Source organism: Spermophilus citellus (assembly GCF_964194105.1).
Source record: "Spermophilus citellus genome assembly, chromosome: 7".
Classification (NCBI taxonomy): domain Eukaryota; kingdom Metazoa; phylum Chordata; class Mammalia; order Rodentia; family Sciuridae; genus Spermophilus; species Spermophilus citellus.
Genome location: NC_138188.1, coordinates 119,759,258 through 119,775,355, shown reverse-complemented (window position 1 = coordinate 119,775,355; position 16,098 = coordinate 119,759,258).

The window sequence follows — 16,098 nt, the reverse complement described above, 5'->3', positions numbered from 1 at the left end:
TTATCTTACTGCAAAGTGCTCTGTGCCTGCTATCACCACACCTGAATCTGAGATATTACTACAGAAAAATCACAGAAACTTGGCTTTTGTCTCTAACATAGATTGTGCTACTTCCTCACTGCCATTAAGCAAACCACTTTATCTTGTCTTTGCTGTTTTTTTGAATCAGATTTTTCCTACTCTCTGAAAACCTCACCCCTATTCCCAACACTAGCCCCTTTCTTATGTACTTGATCACTCTTTCTAATGATTACTTTTTAAAGAAATCTATTGGGTCAAAGACTGTTTTGTTTGTTCCTCATCCTATCTTTCTGCATCATTATAATGCCTTCATACATCCTATAGTCTACATACATTGAAATCTTTAGTTTCTCCAACACAGTTGAAACGCTTTTAGGCCATTGCACATGATCTTATCTTTTGCCAAAATGCCCATCCCCACTATCCCATATGGAAAGCTTTCACTTTGCTTTTAATAAACAAATCAAATATCATCCCTTTCATTAAATCTTGTCTGACATTCCCAAGAAAACACAACCGCCCCTCTCTGTGCTCCTTCACTATCTCAAATATTTTTGTATTATCTCATTGCTTTAACATGATATTTTTTTTATATTTCTCTTACCCGTGGACTGTCAGCATTTCTGAGGCAAGACCACATCTGATTGCTCTCTTTATTTTCATCACTACCAAGAATGCCTCATACACGTAGTCCTTTAAGTAAGGAAAGCAGCCAATCAAGTCTGCTCCATGAGAGATGGCTCAAAGATGCTAACAATTAACAGATTAAGAGCCAGAGTTAATGAGGCTGAGATAGAAAAAAAAAAGGAGATGGTCCTAATATGGAGAGCAGTAAGTTTGTATTCTGTAATGACAAACCATAAACCGAGTATCTTAAGTATGTCCCAAAAGGCCTTAGAAAGCAGAGTTATTAGCAACTGGAAAGAACAGCAAGCAGACACATGGTCCCTCAAATAAAAACAAACTTTATAACTGTCAAAAATATGGAAAATATCAGATGCTACTTTGGAAAGTAGTGAAACTTCTTATTTGAGGTTAGCAAGTCCCAAGAGCTGGGAAAGCTACTATCCAGATTCATACAGCATACAGGATCCTTATAGTACTGTGTGTAATATTCACCAGTGTGTATCAAGTATATGAAATAGGCACACAGAAATCAAAGAAGCAAACATCACCCTTTTAGATATGAGGTATCCCCCAAATGCTAATGCGTGAGATAATACAAGAATGTTCAGGGGTGAAATGGTTGTATTGTGAGAGCTGTAACCTGTTCTATGAATTGATTCACTGGTATGGTAACTGGGTGGGTGGGATGTGGCTAGAGGAGGTAGATCACTGGAAATATGACTTTAGGCTTTATATTTTGTCCATGGTCAGCAGAGGTCTCCCTCTCTGCTCCCTGGCAGTCATGTTCTGAGCTGCTTTCTTCTTCCATGTCCTTCTATCATGATATTCTGCCTCATTTTATACCCAAGCCCAGAGTTATAGAGCTAGCCATGGACTGAATCTCTGAAACCAGATCCAAAATAAGTTTTTCGTCCTTAAGTTGTTCCCATGAGGTCTTTTGGTCACAGCAATGAAAATGCTAACTAAAACATGCTCTATGGATTTGTGTATGATCATCCTTCTTATACTTATTATTCATATTTCTCATTCAATAAGATTTTGTATAAAAAATAATTTTATAAATAAGTTTAGGAACTATTTCATACAATGTTATCCTTATTAGTAATATAAAGCCATTTGTAAAAGGAGAAAATTCCTGCAATAGAGGAGCTGTGTCACTTGGTTACTTTAGCATTTCTCAAAAGTTTTGTTCATACAACTTTTAATCAATACACCAGTGAGTATTTAATGGAATAATTCAATCAAACTCTGCTTTCACCTAGGTAAAGATGTCTCTCTCTGGAAACAGGCAAACATATTTTCTTTTTTGCTGATACCCAACCACATGAGGTCTAAAATATACAGGTTGCCTGCAGGGAGAGTGAGGTAAACTTACCCCAGTGTGAAAAAGACACCATTTACCAAGCTAGTATATCTCTTTCCATTTAATGATGGCCTCCAACCCTATAAAAAAGATGTTTACATACTTCCTTCTACATGTGAGGAAGCAGATGAAGCTAGTGAGAGGACAATCCAGGAATCCCAAATCCGTATTCTTTTCATTTATCAACTCACCTAGCATTGAGCCAGAAGTACAGAGGTGGGGAAATTTAAATAACAAATTGCCAAGACTCCTCAGTGGTCCTAGATTGCTGTGGTCCTAGCTTAGTGGTCAATGAATCTTGATTTTATTATTTGAGAACTGACAGTCTTCAGAAACATAAATGTCACTTTGAAAATAACTATTGGATCCCATTAAGTTCAGAAATTTATCTTTTCATTGTTACTACAGAATGGGGATGCAGGAGACAGTGATCATTACTCAATGGCAGTAAGAAAATCAATAACCTATTACTTCTGTCAGCCATATCCCCAGTCTAGGACACCTTCCTGAAGGTGAGGCTGATGAGTTAGCTCTTGTGTATGAGTCAGACCTTCTATAGATAAACTGAAAATATAACGAGCTAGCTCTATGCCCAAGGATGCTCAGCCAGGCAGTAAATGCTGGTAAGTTCTGGATCATTTTACCTTTATGGATACCTTTATTATCCTCACATGGGCTCCTACTTTGCTCCCCCATTATTTGTTAATTAGAATTGTTTCCTGTTTGTGTTCATCAATAACATGTAGAACTGTCAATCAGAACTTAGGGTCAGCATCTGCCTAGTTAGTGTAACAGTTTGATGAACTCCAGTCAAGAGCAAATAAACTTGATATTTCAGATGGTTTTTGTCTCCTCATTATAGGAATATGCACCATGGCTTCTCTGGGGCTGTTTAAAACAAAATAGTTTGAGGTTATGATTAAAATGGTTTGAAGGAATAGTTTTTAAAACCTTTTCTTTGTATATGTTATACTGTCTCAAGAATACAATTATATTATTTTGTGTAATTGAAAGAATTTGTAAATAGAAAATAATTTAAAAAGCACAATAACTTGAGAACACTTATTACTGCTCTCACGACCTGGTAAGGTTTCAAGAGGTGGGATGCTAGACTAGATACATCTCTAAGGATCCTTCTGGCTCAAAAATTCCAAGAAAAGAAAATCCCAGGGCTTTAGGTTTTGTTTTGTTTTCAGTGAGAAATAATTGCTCTTTCTCCAGTATGATCTTCATTAGCGGGAGTAGCAATTTTACCAGGCTCTGTAATACTATTGGTAATGAGGCATCCTCAGGTCCTTGCATTCAATTCATTCAGTGTCTTGCTGGGAAGGCAGAGAGATACAATATATTTTTTTAAAACCTTCTCATTTTCAAATCACAAATTACAGCCAGAAGCAAAAGAAACAGAAGAAAAAAATCCCTAAATACTCTCCATTTGCTACCTCAGCATTTAAATAATTAGTTTCCTGAAGTTTGACTGCTGGACTTGTAAACAGCTGAAAGGTCTTAGTGTTTATTTTCCATATCCCCATACCCAGTGCAAACAGCCTACAGGTTGGCCATTAATTGGATTGCTTTTATTTATTTATTTTCTTCAATTGGAGGAGGGGGTACTAGGGAAAAGGAAAACAGTGAGTCTGACTTTATCGTTATTCTTTCCTAAGTTGTCCTAGTGTTCTCCGAATGAAAAGCAAGATATCAGGAAATGGGTGTCTTTACACCAGCCCCATTCCTACAAAACTCCCACTTAAGATGCTCCTTTTCATTGCTTCTTTTAATGACCATATTATTTTGAAGTTATTAGTTTGGCTTCTTTCTAGCTTCCACTAATGGATGAGTTAACACATGACTCACAGACAGCTCTTTCTTTTCATCTTCAGGGAAGCAGGAATGCTTTTTAAAACTTCCATTTAAATAAGTATTTGGACCACTTTGCATTGAAAGCCATATTTTATTGCCCATAAGAGCAAGCTGTTATGCTGACATGACTTGTAATTGCTGCAAATTGATAGCACTTTTGCCTTTGTTCAAGTCTACGGGACAGTGACTGGAGGAATGAATTCCTTTGCTTAAGTTAGTCCTTGAAGAAAGTGAGGTGCCTGAGGTGGTGCATTGGGGCATTTGGGTCACGATACAGCATTAAAAAGCACTTAAAACCTTTATCCATTAAAGAATAGGGTAGGAAAGTTGATAAGAAATCTAAACTTTTTTAAGGATATATTTTGTTCTAAACTTTATGCCAAGAAGCTAAGGATAAACAGATATTCATTCACCCAAATAAATTCAGAGTATAACAGCATATAAATAAATGTAACCTTAAAGAAATAAGAATCCTAGTTCTATATAAGATGAAGTCAGCATACTGCTGCTCCCTGTCTCTCCACTGAAAATAACTAAGAATACTAAACAATATGCTTGCAGCATCTATCTGAGGGCTCTGGAAAGTAAATGTCGACAGGCAATTTGGGGAGCTGTAGATAAAACTGACAGTATCTTTTTTTTAATTTGTTGTTTTTAGATATATATGACAGTAGGGTGTATTTTTCAAAGGACTTAAAATCAGCTGGCAGTATCTTTATAGCCCCAAACCTAGAAGTGCATACCAGGCGCAAACAGAAAGCTCTGACAAAAGTTCTGTCTTTCTTGTCAAAGGAGCAGGATATTGGATCCCCCAAAAGAGAAGTGTCAAAATTCCCTTGATTTTTATTGTTGTTTGTTTTGTTTTGTTTTCTATCCTCTCCTTTCTCAATCAGCCCCAAGGCAAACCCATGGTGGCAGCAGTGGCAATAACAGAAGAGCCAGTGGCAGAAGTGATAGCAATCCCAGTAGATGCATGAAGCTCTGAGCCAAGAACATGGAAGGCACCCCAGTGCTTTCCTTTTCCCTTTCTAAATCACTTCAACACTTGACCTTCCAGGTCAAAATACATACACAAGAATAGGTAACTCAGAGCCACAGACTTCTGGCTAGAAGGAAAGGAATCCTCAGGGTTAGAAAGTATCAGACAAACTGTGCAAAGAAGGAGCTGGGGAAATCAACCCCGTAATATTGTCTATCAACTCCTCTACTCACCCTCAGCTTTTGCATGATTACATTTGAACTTAAACAATATCCCACAGGTGTTGAGAACTGATCTATAAAGTCGACCATTGCCCAGGGCCCATACCTGTCATTGGGTGATACACAAGCAGGACAGATCCAAACAGCTCTATAATGGCTTTGAAACTGAATTCATATTTGAACCCCAGGTCCCAGAAAGCGAGCTGAACTTGTGACCTGAACCCAACTCAATCAGGCCTGGTTAAAAAGCAATCAGCATGGACTGGGGCTGTAGCTCAGCTGCAGAGTGCTTGCCTAGCATGCGTGAGGCAATGCGTTCGATCCTCAGCTCCACATAAAGATAAACAAAATAAAGGTATGCTGTCCATCTACAACTACTAAATAAATAAATAAATAAATAAATAAATAAATAAGCAATCAGCATCAATACTTTCCATAAAACTTAAGATCAAGAGACTTAGAGTATTAAATATATCTAGGATACAAAACAAAATTACTCAACATAAGAAAGACCAGGAAAATTTCAGCGTGCAAGGTGAAAGACATTTAATGGTTTCTACTAACCTGAAATGACATAATATTACAATATTGTAATTATAAGACACCAAAGAAGATATTTTAACTATGCTCCAAATAGGGAAGTCACTTGTATTAAAAAAATGGAAAGATGGAAGGTTGCAGCAGAGAAATAGAAGATATTAAAAAGATGGAAATGGAAATTCTAGAACTGAAAAGTATAATAAGAAAAATAAAGACTACATCAGAACTGGGCACTGTGGCATGTTCCTGTATCCCAGCTACATGGGAGCCTGAGGCAGGAGGATTTCAAGTTTAAGGCCAATCTTGGCAACTTAGTGATACCATGTCTCAAAATAATATGAGCCGGGGGTGTAGCTCAGTAGTGGAACACTTGTCTTACATGGGCAAGGCCCTGAGTTCGGTAGCCAGTACTAAAAAAAAGGGAGCGAGGGATATATTCTTAATGGCAGAATGGAGACAACCAAATAAAGGTGATGTTACATAATGATTAAAAGAACAATCCACCAAGAAGATATAGCAATCCTAAATCTAAATGTATACGTACCTAACATCAGAAACTTAAAACACATGAGGCAAAAGTGGATAAAAGTGAAAGAAGAAACAAACAAATCCACAATATATTTGAAGTCTTCAACACTCCAGAAAGAATAATTAAGCATTTGTAGAACACTCTACCTTAAAAACAGCAAAACAGATATTCTTCTCAAGTGCAACTCAAATATTTACAAAGATACGCTATATCCTGAGCCTAAAAATTAAAGAAATAATTTGCTTGTTTACTGTTGAATCCATAAGCACCTAAAAGAGTAAGTGGGCGTGATATATATCCAGTGAAGAATAGATGAGTTAATGAGCTAATACATAGACGCATACATAAAATTAAAATGTAACATTACATGTGAATATTAATAGTTTATGTAGGCATAAAATTGGTACAAAGTGTAAAGTGGCTGGTGAGGTGATCAGAAAGACATTGTGGGCAAATATTTTGTTTCTCTTATTGCAGAAGTAATGAATTTTAATTGTAGACTACTTGGAATATTAAAAAAGTACATAGATGAATATTATTATTATCCATAAATCATGTTTGTCTGCAAAGCCTTTAATTTGGCTTGCAACTATAAAATATATATTTTTTTCTGATTATTTCTATTTTATTACAAAATCTAGATCATTCTTCAAAAACAGATTTTTATACTTCACTTTTTTCACATTACAGTATAAACATTTTCTGTATCATTAAAAGCTCTAAAAATTATGATTTCTAATAAACAACATAGAATGTTGGTTTTAATACACTGTGTATTTAATCATTTTCCTATCAAGGAGTATTTGTATCATTTCCAAACTTTTATTCCTAAGTAGTGTTATGATAGACATCTTTGTACATAAATGATTATGCATATTTCCCTGTAGTTTTTGAATCAAAATATATGGTTAATTTTTATTTTATTTTATTTTATTGGTTGTTCACAACATTACAAAGCTCTTGACATATCATATTGCATACATTAGATTGAAGTGAGTTATGAACTCCCAATTTTACCCCAAATGCAGATTGCAGAATCATGTCAGTTACACATCCACAATTTTACATAATGCTCTATTAGTAATTGTTGTATTCTGCTACCTTTCCTATGCCTTACTATCCCCCCTCCCCTTCCCTCACATCTTCTCTCTCTACGCCATCTACTGTAATTCATTTCTTTCCTTGTTTATTTTCCCATTCCCCTCACAACCTCTTATATGTAATTTTGTATAGCAATGAGAGTCTCCCTTCATTTCCATGCAATTTCCCTTTTCTCTCCCTTTCCCTCCCATCTCATGTCTCTGTTTAATGTTAATCTTTTCTTCTTGCTCTTCCTCCCTGCTCTGTTCATAGTTGCTCTGATTATATCAAAGAAGACATTTGGTATTTGTTTTTTAGGGATTGGCTAGCTTCATTAAGAATAATCTGCTCTAGTGCCATCCATTTCCCTGCAAATTCCATGATTTTGTCATTTTTTAGTGCTCCGTAATATTCCATGGTGTATAAATGCCACACTTTTTTTATCCATTCATCTATTGAAGGGCATCTGGGTTGGTTCCACAGTCTAGCTATTGTGAATTGTGCTGCTATGAACATCGATGTGGCAGTATCCCTATAGCATGCTCTTTTAAGGTCTTCAGGGAATAGTCCGAGAAGGGCAATAGCAGGGTCAAATGGTGGTTCCATTCCCAGCTTTCCCAGGAATCTCCAAACTGCTTTCCAAATTGGCCGCAACAATTTGCAGTCCCACCAACAATGTACAAGTGTACCCTTTCCTCCACATCCTCGCCAGCACTTGTTGTTGTTTGACTTCATAATGGCTGCCAATCTTACTGAAGTGAGATGGTATCGTAGGGTGGTTTTGATTTGCATTTCTCTCACTGCTAGAGATGGTGAGCATTTTTTCATGTACTTGTTGATTGATTGTAAATCCTCCTCTGAGAAGTGTCTGTTCAGGTCCTTGGCCCATTTGTTGATTGGGTTATTTGTTATCTTATTGTCTAATTTTTTGAGTTCTTTGTATACTCTGAATATTAGGGCTCTATCTGAAGTGTGAGGAGTAAAAATTTGTTCCCAGGATGTAGGCTCCCTATTTACCTCTCTTATTGTTTCTCTTGCTGAGAAAAAACTTTTTAGTTTAAGTAAGTCCTGTTGAGAGCCACAGCCAAAGGGGCCCCAGCAAACTTCCAGCTGCCAGCAAACTTCCAGCTGCCGGCTGATGATTGGCTCACAGCAGCCCCAGCAACATCTAGCTGATTGGCTCCTCTGCGGTGATGTTCATTGGGCTGTTTCCCTGCCCTTCAGACTGCCAGCTGATGATTGGCTCACAGCGGCCCCAGCAACATCTAGCTGATTGGCTCCTCCACGGAGCTGCTCATTAGGGGACTTCTTTGGCTCCGACCACGCGACCCAGCCAATCGGCCTCAAGAACAGGAGGACTGTGGGAGGTGGTGAGGGTTGTGTGGGGGTGAGAGGCTTGTGGGAAGCCGGTGGTGGCAGTTGGGCTCTGAGGGGTTTTCCCTGAGGAGCTGTTTTGTTGGCGTTTGCAGTTCTAAAAATAAAGTTAGTTTCTTTTGACAAGTGGCTCCTGAATTGTGTCCAGCCAGACTGCGGCAAAGTCCCATTTATTTATTCTTGTTATTAACTCTTGTGCTATGGGTGTCCTGTTAAGGAATTTGGAGCCGGACCGCACAATATGTAGATCTGAGCCAACTTTTTCATCTATCAGACGCAGAGTCTCTGATTTGATATCAAGCTCCTTGATCCATTTTGAGTTAACTTTTGTGCATGGGGAGAGAAAGGGATTCAATTTCATTTTGTTGCATATGGATTTCCAGTTTTCCCAACACCATTTGTTGAAGATGCTATCCTTCCTCCATTGCATGCTTTTAGCCCCTTTATCAAATATAAGATAGTTGTATCTTTGTGGATTAGTCTCTGTGTCCTCTATTCTATACCGTTGGTCCACCCGCCTGTTTTGGTACCAGTACCATGCTGTTTTTGTCACTATTGCTCTGTAATATAGTTTGAAATCTGGTATCGCTATACCGCCTGATTCACACTTCCTGCTTAGAATTGCTTTTGCTATTCTGGGTCTTTTACTGTTCCATATGAATTTCATGATTGCTTTATCTATTTCTACAAGAAATGCCGTTGGGATTTTGATTGGTATTGCATTAAACCTATAGAGAACTTTTGGTAATATCGCCATTTTGATAATGTTAGTTCTGCCTATCCATGAACAGGGTATATTTTTCCATCTTCTAAGATCTTCTACTTCTCTCTTTATGGTTCTGTAGTTTTCATTGTATAAATCTTTCACCTCTTTTGTTAGGTTGATTCCCAAGTATTTTATTTTTTTTGAGGATATTGTGAATGGAGTGTTTTTCCTCATTTCCGTTTCAGAAGTTTTGTCACTGATATACAGAAATGCCTTTGATTTATGCGTGTTGATTTTATATCCTGCCACTTTGCTGAATTCATTTATTAGTTCTAGTAGTTTCTTTGTAGATCCTTTTGGGTCTTCTAGGTATAGAATCATGTCATCCGTAAATAGTGATAATTTAAGTTCTTCTTTTCCTATTTTTATGCCTTTAATTTCTTTTGTCTGTCTAATTGCTCTGGCTAGTATTTCAAGGACTAAATTAAACAGAAGTGGTGAGAGAGGGCATCCCTGTCTTGTTCCAGATTTTAGAGGGAATGCCTTCAACTTTTGTCCATTCAGAATGATGCTAGCCTGAGGCTTAGCATAGATAGCTTTTACAATGTCAAGGTAAGTTCCTGTTATCCCTAGTTTTTCTAATGTTTTGAACATAAAGGGATGCTGTACTTTGTCAAATACTTTCTCTGCATCTATCGAGATGATCATATGGTTCTTATCTTTAAGTCTATTGATGTGGTGAATAACATTTATTGATTTCCGTATATTGAACCATCCTTGCATCCCAGGGATGAATCCTACTTGATCATGGTGCACAATTTTTTTGATGTGTTTTTGTATCCGATTCGCCAGAATTTTATTGAGGATTTTTGCCTCTAGGTTCATTAGAGATATTGGTCTGTATTTTTCTTTCTTTGAGGTGTCTTTGTCTGGTTTCGGAATCAGGGTGATGTTGGCATCATAGAATGAATTTGGAAGAGCTCCCTCTTTTTCTATTTCCTGAAATAATTTGAAAAGTATTGGTGTTAATTCTTCTTTAAAGGTTTTGTAAAACTCCGCTGTATACCCATTCAGTCCTGGGCTTTTCTTGGTTGGTAGTCTTTTGATTGCTTCTTCAATTTCATCCATTGATATCGGTCTGTTCAAATTGTGTGTATCCTCCCGACTCAGTCTGGGAAAATCATATGACTTAAGAAATTTATCGATGTCTTCACTATCTTTTATTTTATTGGAATATAGGTTTTCAAAATAATTTCTAATTGTCTTCTGTATTTCTGTAGCATCTGTTGTGATATTGCCTTTTTCATCCCATACGTTAGTAATTTGATTTCTCTCTCTTCTTCTCTTCGATAGCATGGCTAAAGGTCTGTCGATCTTATTTATTTTTTCGAAGAACCAACTTTTAGTTTTGTTAATTTTTTCAATAGTTTCTTTTGTTTAAATTTCATTGATTTCCACTCTGATTTTAATTATTTCTTGCCTTCTGCTACAGTTGCTGTTGTTTTGCTCTTCCTTTTCTAGGGCTTTGGGATGAAGTGTGAGCTCATTTATTTGTTGGTTTTTCCTTTTTTTGAGGAATGACCTCCAGGCGATGAATTTCCCTCTTAAAACTGCTTTCATTGTGTCCCATAGGTTCCGATATGTTGTGTCTGTATTTTCATTTATCTCTAAGAATTTTTTTATTTCCTACTTTATGTCTTCTGTAACCCACTGATCATTCAGTAACATATTGTTCATTTTCCATGTGATGTAGGATTTTTCCTTCCTTCTTTTATCATTGATTTCCAGATTCATTCCATTATGATCAGATAAAATGCATGGTATTATCTCCACCCCTTTATATTTACTGAGGGTTGCCCTATAGCATAATATATGGTCTATTTTTGGGAAGGATCCATGTGCTGCTGAGAAAAAAGTATATCCATTTGATGATGGTTGATATATTCTATATATGTCAGTTAAGTCTAGGTTATTGATTGTGGTATTGAGTTCTATAGTTTCTTTATTCAACTTTTGTTTGGAGGATCTGTCCAATGGTGAGAGAGGTGTGTTGAAGTCACCCATAATTATTGTGTTGCGGTCTATTTTATTCTTGAACTTGAGGAGAATTTGTTTTATGAATGTCGCAGCACCATTATTTGGTGCATAAATATTGATAATTGTTATGTCTTCTTGGTGAATGGTTCCTTTTAACAGTATATAATGTCCTTCGTTATCTTTTTGATTAACTTAGTCTTGAAGTCGATTTTATTCGATATGAGGATGGCCACCCCTACTTGATTACGAGGACCGTGTGCGTGGTATATTTTTTCCATCCTTTCACCTTCAGCCTGTATATGTCTTTTCCAATCAGATGTGTCTCCTGGAGGCAGCATATTGTTGGATTTGTTTTTTTAATCCATGATACCAGCCTATGTCGCTTTATTGGAGAGTTTAAGCCATTAACATTCAGAGTTACTATTGATGTATGGTTTGTACTTCCAGCTATGTTTGATTATTTATCCTTTTTAAAAAAAAATTAGTTTGTTTTTCCATGATTATCTTTCCCCTCGCCCTCTGTCTTTACCGAGGCACTTCCCACTGATGGTTTTGGTTATTGTTTTTCATTTCTTCCTCATGTAGTGTTTTGCTCAAAATGCTTTGCAATGCTGGTTTTCTGGCTGCAAATTCTTTTAACTTTTGTTCATCATGAAAGATTTTTATTTTGTTGTCGTACCTGAAGCTTAATTTTGCTGGGTACAGAATTCTTGGTTGGCATCCATTGTCTTTCAGTGTTTGAAATATGTTGTTCCAGGATCTTCTCGCTTTCAGTGTCTGTGATGAAAAATCCGTTGTTAACCTTATTGTTTTACCCCTGAATGTAACCTGCCTCCTTTCTCTTGTAGCTTTTAATATTTTCTCTTTGTTCTGTATATTGGATATCTTCATAACAATGTGTCTTGGCATTGGTCTACTGTGATTTTGTGTGCTCGGTGTCCTGTATGCATCTTCAATTTGTATATCTGTTTCCTTTTTTATTTCTGGAAAGTTTTCTGTAATTATTTCATTCAGCAGGTTACTCATTCCCTTGGTTTGAATCTCTGTACCTTCTTCTATCCCGATGACTCGTAAGTTTGGTTTTTTTATGTTATCCCATAACTCTTGGATGTTTTTCTCGTGATTTTTTACCAGCCTTTCTGAGTTGGCTAGACTATTTTCAAGATGATATATTTTGTCTTCATTATCTGACGTTCTGGCTTCTACTTGCTCCACTCTGTTAGTGATACTCTCAATTGAGTTTTTAATTTGGTTTATTGTTTCCTTCATTTCTAGAATTATTTGATTATTTTTTATAATCTCTATCTCCTGATAAAGATGCTTAACTTCTTCTTTTATCTGTTTATGTAATTCATTCTCAATGTGTTCTTTTGCTGCTTGAATTTGCTGTCTCGTATCCTCGTTAAGGTTCCATTCCATCTCTCTAAGGTGTTCCTTGAGTTCTTTATATGACCATTTTTCTGATGACTCTAGGTCCTCCTGGATATTTAGGCTGTCCTTCATTGTTTGTTCTTCTTTTCTTCCTTGCTTTTTAATGCTGCTCATGTTACTTCTTGTTCTGTTTGACTGCTGAGTTACTGTTTACTCCTATAGATCTATTTGATGCTTGGGAGGAAAGGTATTAGAAGGGAAGGGAAGAAGTCACTAAAGAGAATGCGAGTAAGCATTCATGATGCTTGGGATCAAACTCGGCGCCTCATGCACTCTAGGTAAGTGCTTCATACTGAGAACTTTTTTGTTGTTTTCTCCATTAGGATGTAAAGTGACCAAGTTAAAAATATAAAAGTCCTAGAAAGACATGACCTCAGTTTTTGGTGTTTTGAGTTTACCTTCTTCTATGGATTCTGAGTTTTGTAATGGGGACATCAAGATGCTCTGTCAAGGGGTTCTATCAGCTTTGATTTTAAAATACTGTATAGTGGAATCCCAGGAGTTGGGCTCATGTTAGGCATGTTAGGTTTTGGTTCAGAATTCATCAAGTGATAATATGTACTGTGTGTGTATTGCTTGAGCCCCATACTAAATCTCTGACTAATGTTAAAAACTCGCCTCCAGAAAATCTGCTTCTTAGGAGGAAAACTCTTTATCTTGAACACTACTCTGTTTCATTGGGTAACAATCTCATTTTATCAGGTGTTAGGGGAAGAGAGATGAATGAGTTGGTCTCACTCTTCTAATTAGGAAGCAGACAGGTGCCTTCACAGTCACAGAATTATGATAAATGTCTCAAAGATGCTCAGAAGTCTAAGAGAGTACACAAAGGAGCATGCCTGACTATCTAGAGAAAAGAGAAGGCGCTCTGGTCAGGGAAGGGTCTCCAATGTGGATAGTGTCTCTGTCATCCTGCAGAATAGGATGGCAAAATCTACTAGAATCAGAGGAAACAGGATGAATATATTAGAGCCCTCATATTTGGTCACAAATAGAAATATCAGAGAAAGGGTGACTTTCTTATGAGGAACAGAATTTTCAAAAGCAGAAATGAACTTCATCTCAGAAATATGCTAGAACCAAGGCATTGAAGCCACAAGGAATTTCTTCACATCAACTTCATCTTTCGTCGCAGCAGAAATATTATATAGGCCAGAAGCTCCCAGGGTGACATTTCTCCCATCAAGAGTTGTGTCAGTTATTTATTGCTACATACAAATGACTCCAACACTTACTGGATTAAAACAATATTCATTTAGTATTTCATACTCTCCGTGTTCCAGGAATTCTAGCATGGCTTATCTGAGTATCTCTGGATCAAAGTTCCCAGTGAGATTGCAATAAATTGTTAGCCTGGACTGTGGTTCCCATCTGAATGTCCAACAAGACAGCATAGGGGATGAAGAATATCTGATTCTAAGTGCACTCTCTCATGACTGCTGACAGGCTTCAAAAGATCCAGTTCAAAACTCACTCATGTAATTATTGGCAGACTTCAGTTCATCATGGGTGATTGGGCTGTAAACCTTATTTTCTTGCTAAACCACATGGGGCTCTTCCCTGGGCCACTCACAGCTTGGAACCTTGCTTCCCCCAGCAGGAGAGATCCAAGCAGCTGAAGCTTAGAGAGAGCCCTGATAATGGATGCCACATTCTTTTTGTAACCTAATCTAGGAAGTTGCATCTCATAACTTCAGTCACATTCTATTCATTAGAAATGAGTCACTAAATACAGCTGATATGGAAATTAGGGTCTTTCATAAAGACATAATACCAAGATATGGGATCATTAGGGATCATCTTAGAGGCTGTCTATCACAAAAGATAAATCAGGCTGAAATTTGGATCTCATAAGCCCCAGGGTGGGTTCTTAACTGTCTCTGTTAGGTCTAGGTGTTTATCTTTGTGATGGTCAACTATATTCATGGGGTCAAAGTCACATTTTAATATAATCCTGCTGAAAACCCAAGTCTGAGAACAGAGTGAGAATTTTTCAGGGAAAAGGGGATGAAGCACTCACTCTAATTATTGCGGGATCTCAGTGGCCTTCACCCATACATGCACATACATGCTCATAGACAAGCCTAGATTCACACTCCAACCACTGTGCCTTTTATTTTTGTATGTATTCAGATTCTAAAAACATCTTTGAATAAAACTTCAAAAATTTTGAAAACTTATATTTGAGAAGACTGAGGTCTAGGGCTGAGAAAGAGGAAAGTCTTATCCAGGATCACAGGTAGAGCATAGGAAGAAGGTATGGTGCTTTGGTCAGTTTTTGCATTGTGTGACCAAAATACCTGACAAGAAGAACTTAGAGGAGAGAATGTTTAATTGGGACTCACAAGTTTCAGAAGTCTCAGTTTGCCAACTTCATTGCTCTGGGCCCAAGGTGAAACAATACATCATGGCGGTGGGCAACAGAGGAAAGCTGCTCAGCTTATGGTTTACCTTAAGGAAGCAGAGACACAGGGAGAAAGGGGCCACAGAAAAGATGAACCCTTCCAGGACAGGTTCCAGTGACCTGCCTCCTCCTGCCATGCCCCACCTGCCTATAGTTACCATCCAGTCAGTCCATTCAAACTAAGATTAGGTTACAGCTTCCATAATCTAATCATTTCACCCCTGAATATACCTGCATTAACAGGAGCTTTGGGGGATAAAAAAAATATGGATTGACATATTAGTGTTTCTGCTTGTGGCTAAAGATGCTGCTTGCAGCTTTGGGAAAGCTTCTTAAGGAGGAGGACAGGTAAAGCCTTATCTGTGATTGGGGTTTACAAAGAAGAATGCAGAGAGAGAAATGAAATGATTTGCTAGAGGAAACAAATAGCCATCCTTAAGCTAGGAGGCTAGGTCAAGAGTAGGTCTGTTGAAATTAGTCTGATCTGCATCAGTGGTTGGTTGAAGGGATAGAATAGAGGGAGAAAAATCAATTAGGGGAGCAGATTAGAAGAGAGAAAATGGAGCCAAGTGTTTGGAGAGGACTGGAAAGGGTGAGACCAGGTACGTGAGAGAAAGAAGAAAAAGTACTTCCTCATCAAATGGAAGAGAAAGGGAGAAATGAAGCAGGAAAGCTCTGAAAGAAGACACAGGAAGCTAAGGAAACTCAAGGCAGAGGAAAACCCTGCTAGCAATTCAAAAGACAAGCTGTGTCCTGGGGAAACTGAGGCAGGTAGCCTTTGAGACTTAGGAACCCAGAGGAGAAATTGAACAGCCACTGTAAGGAAGCAATTGGACATCAAGGAGCAGCAAGTAAGACAGGTGGTTAGTGATGAGTGCCCAGCTGAAGTGAGGATCTGGGACTTTGCAGGAGGCTTATGTACATCT